Source organism: Equus caballus, chromosome 1 (assembly GCF_041296265.1).
Source record: "Equus caballus isolate H_3958 breed thoroughbred chromosome 1, TB-T2T, whole genome shotgun sequence".
Taxonomy (NCBI): domain Eukaryota; kingdom Metazoa; phylum Chordata; class Mammalia; order Perissodactyla; family Equidae; genus Equus; species Equus caballus.
Window position 1 is genome coordinate 10897849 of NC_091684.1, and position 5034 is coordinate 10902882.

The window sequence follows — 5034 nt, forward strand, 5'->3', positions numbered from 1 at the left end:
AATCAAAGGGAAAAAAAGAGAAACAAAAAATAAATGAAAACAAATCAACACACACACACACCAATATTTGAGCTGTTTGAAATGATTTTAAAAAATTATTAATTTCATTAATGTCACATGGATACAGTCTTTCTGGTTGAGTACAATTGGAATTTTTAGCAGGTGACCGAGTTCGCTGCTCCAGACCCACTAAATTATTTCCTTTATTTCTCGCTAGCGTACACATTTAAGTCCTTGACGTTGGTTGTGTGCTGAATATTAGTCATGTGTTTAGTGGAAATTCATTTGTATATCTAGACCAGTGGTTCTCAATAGGGGACAATTTACCTCCCCCTCTCCCCATAAGAGACATTTGACAATGACTGAAGACAGTGTTGGTTGTCACAGCTGGGGGCGTCATTCAGTGGGTAGAGGTCAGGGATACTGCTAAGCAGCCTATAATGCACAGGACAGTCCCCGCCCACAAAGAATTATGTGGCCCCAAATGTCAACAGTGCTGAGGTTGAGAAACCTTGGTTTAGAATGACCATGATAATTACAAATTGGTCAAAGATTTGTGATGAGCAATGCATGGCCTGGACTCACAATCAACAGGACAAAACTTAGTGCTATTCTAATTTATAAACTCCTTGTTTTTTCACCTCCATTAGACTACTAACTTTCGGGGGGAAAAACTTTACCTCTTAGTTCCCCACAGAGTCCTGAAGAAACGTAGAATGCCCTCAGCAAGTGATTAGTGTCACTGTTGACTTACATTGTCATTTCACCAGCCATTTTGAAATCTAGTCCTTCTAATAGAACCACCAATATTTTCCAACATTTTTCTCTGTATAAAATCCATTTCAACATCTTGTGGCTAGAAAATTCCCGAGCTCCACTTGAAACTCTCAAATTACCAATGGCTCATTACTTTTGGCTCATACAAGTGGTCAGAGATGGTCTACGATGACATAGGTGCAAGCATTGCTAATGGCATCAGTGGAGATGCCATGGAGATAACGAGATGTGCATTCTTGGAGGGAGAAATGACCCTTACCTGAGCAGATGACACTGGCATCTTCTCCGGGACCGCAGTTGTGGAGAGACCAGTCGGCATGAGGACACTGTCCCAGAAAACTCTCTCTTCCTGTACAGTCCACATCATCCAGCAGAAACTTGCCTTCACCATCGCCAAATTGGGCCTCAACAGGGGCTGCGAGGGCATGCCCACAGTTCAGCTGCCGGCACACCACATGGGCTTCGTTCATGTCCCAGTCGTCATCACAAACCCTGCCCCACCAGCCATGGTAGAAAACTTCCACACGTCCAGAACATCTGCCCGACCCGTTCACTAGTTGCAGTTGTGGCCAGTCTTTCAAAAATATAAAAATATTGCATGTCAGGAGAAGGAACATATTCTGCATCAACCCACTTGTTTAACCATTCAACAAATAGTTACTGAGCACACGCTGGGTCATAGTAGACAGCACTGCGGATGCAGTGGTTCACAGAACAGACCAGGTCCTTGCAGCCACGGTGTTTAGAGTCCAGTTTGAGGAGACTGCAGGAGGCAGTCATATTAATCCAAAGTTAAGTTTAGATTTACTACTACGTAAATGCGAAGATGAGAAGGGGCAGATGTTCATAATGTTTTGAGAGGGCATAATAAGGGTGGGGGTTCCAGGAAACGATGATGAGCCCAAGGCTTGGAAGATGAGTAGGAAGGAGCTGAGTAGACAAAAAAGGATGGGGAGGAGGGAGAGCCTTCCTCGTTGCATTGAAAAAAAGCAGAGGCTTATGAGTGAGGTGAGTGCTTAGAGATCCCCAGATGAAATCATTTCGCTTGGTGGTGTTTGTGTGGTTGGAGACCTATCCACTGTTGAGAAGCACATGACGCACCAAATCCCACCAAAAGAAGACAGAACTTTGACTCACCACCAGGAAATGGTGTTAGGATCTCAGTTTCTAAGAACAGAGAAAGAAATGAAGTGTCATTGCCATGCACAGTGCCATGCCAAGTTTACTGGGGAGTGTCGAATGTATGCGAAGGTCTCAGGACTAGACATCCAGCTAAGGGAGTGCTTTGGGGAATATATTCTGTAGTTTCTTTCTGATCAGTGGCAAGCGAGAAATTGATAGTGTATTTGGGCAACTCAGAGTCACCTACTCATTGTTCTTTTAAACTGGATTATTTGTGTGAAGGGTCAAGTGCCTATAGAAGTGTTTTCCTCTGATACTCATAAAGGGACTTCTAAGGAAGAGGGGTGCCGAAGGGCTCAGGTTAACGAGAAAGGGTGTACTTTTCTCCGTTCATCTCTGAATTTGCTAAACAGCAATGCAGAGGGGCACGGTGCCCCAAGGCCACACACGAGGTCTGTCTAGATTCACCGGTGTTATTGGGGTGTCTGAAGTTAGGATCTTCTTTAGTCCAATTTTAGTTCAATTACATCTTTGAATGATAATTTATTAAATCATATTCATATCCTCACTCCATAATTTTCTAAAATACATTTGGGCAATAAGAGCAAAACAATTTGGGAAGAAATGTTTCCTGCATGGTTAAAGTGGGGAAGCTGCTTGTTTTTCTCTTTCATTTGTTGAGTCCTTTTGATTAAGTTCACTATTTGTCTCAGCCCCTCCCCCAACCCCCTCCAGCAATGGGTTATGTTGGTAAATACAATCAGAGGATTGGGGACATTTGGGGATGTTCTGGTAAAGATACATGAAAGCGTGATTCTTACCAAAACTTCCTGAAGTTTCACGTTCATTTTCTATGAGAAAGAAAAGAAAGTTGAACATAACTTGACTCTATTAGAGATAATAAAAATTCTGGAATGCCCTGTACTTGCCGGAAGGGTCAGCTGTTGTCCCACTGCTATGACTCCAGTGAAAAAAGTTCAGCCTGGAATGAGTCTTATATGTGGTTATTCCAAAAAGGAAGCTTGGAAGGAAAGACCTATTGACTATTTTCAATATTCGTTGAAGTACAAACATCGTAGTCTAAACTCTGTGCTCAGGAATAGCCCAGTACATTTGACTTGGGTTGGTTTTTCTATTTCTCAACCTGAGATTGGGGTTGGAGACACCTGCAGCATAAGCAGTGCATCTAAGGGACCAATGTTACCGGATGTTGAGTATTTAAAACATTGTTTTCACATAAAGATAAATATGGTTTTATTAAAATTGGAAGTAAAATTCCTTGTGTAGGATTTCAGAGAGTCTCTGTTTAAGGCAGGCAATCCTGGGCATTTGTTTGAGAAACAGCAGAACTGGTTACTCCATTAACATTTCTTCTCTCACGCAGATAGTCAAGTACTTACTCATTTCCTCAGTTGACAGTCATTGACTTTCTTTGCACATCACCAGAGGGAAGAGCGCTTGAGGAAATGGAAGGAGGGCAGTGTGAGTTTTGATGACGGGGAAGGTGGGTCTGGAGGCTTTGGTTTAAATAAGTTCGGCAGCTCATCTAGGGGTTCTCTGTGTCTGGGGAGCTTGCCAGGGCTTGGGGCACAGGCGTGTGTTGGGGGGGCCTGAAGCAGGTAAGAAGGGTGAGGCTGCCAGCAGAGCATCAAGGACAACTCTGAACATTTGCAAATTTCGCCTAGGTTCAGGACAATTTTTCCAGAATGTAGGCATATTTGGGGGAGGAGACAGAGCACCAGATGTGGAGTCCAGAGGCCTGAATATTTGCAGGTGACTTAGGTAGAGGAATTTGACCTTGATTTGACCTTTGTCACTGAACCTCAGTTTCCTTATTTGTAAAACAGGGATGATTACAAAAGCTCCACTTGAGCTGTGTAAGGACGGAGCGGGTTATAATGGATGCAATGTGCTCAGAAACCTGGGAAGGCCTGCACGACTGCTGGGATCTTTGCTTTGAGGCCGTCTCTTAGGCAAAACCATTCAAGTGATTGATACGCCTGGACTTGGAGTACATGACGTGCTGAGAACACAGGAAAGATTCAGTACGTCTGTCAAAGCATGTGTGAAGGAGATTAGATTATTTCTCTCCTCACAAAATGACAGAGTAAACTTTAATCAGTAGAGGACACAGTAGGAGGAAATTACTGGAAAAAAACTGGACTGAGGCTGACACTTGAGGAAGGGGCTATAGACATCTTTGCTTTCATTGGTAAAGTAATTACTAATTAATTAACCCTCAATTTATTATCAATTAATAAGTACTTATTAAAATAAACAAAATCAGGGGCTGGCCCCGTGGCCGAGTGGTTAAGTTCATGCTCTGCTTCGGTGGCCCAGGTTTTCACCAGTTTGGATCCTGGGCGCGGACACGGCACCGCTCACCAGGCTATGCTGAGGAGGTGTCCCACACAGCACAACGAGAAGGACCTACAACTGGAATATACAGCCATGTACTTGGGGCTTCGGGGAGAAGAAGAAGGAGGAAGAGGAGGAGCAAGAGGAGGAGGAGGAGGAGAAAAAAAGATTGGCAACAGATGTGAGCTCAGAGGCCAATCTTTAAAAAAATAAAAATAAAATGAACAAAATCAACTATATGCACTTGATTCTAAAGCAAGGTTTCTTAACCTCAGCACCACTGACATTTTGTGCTGGAAAATTCTTTGTGGTGGTGGGCCATCCTGTGTGCTGCAGGATGTTTTGTAGGATCCCTGGCTTCTACCCATAAGATGCTAGTAGCACCCCCAGTTGTTACAATTAAAAATGTCTTCAGGGGCCGGCCCGGTGGCACAGCGGATAAGTGCACACGGTCCGCTTCGGCAGCCCAGGGTTCACCAGTTCGGATCCCGGGTGCGGACATGGCACTGCTTGGCAAGCCATGCTGTGGTAGGCGTCCCACATATAAAGTAGAGGAAGATGGGCATGGATGTGAGCTCAGGGCCAGTCTTCCTCAGCAAAAAGAGGAGGATTGGCAACAGTTAGCTCAGGGCTAATCTTCCTCAAAAAAAAAAAAGTCTTCAGACATTGCCAATTTTCTCCTGGGAGACAAAATCATCCCTGGTCGAGAACAGCCTTTCAAAAGTATACTTGAAAAATGTTTTTAAATTTCCCTGAAGTAAGATACTTATAATAATT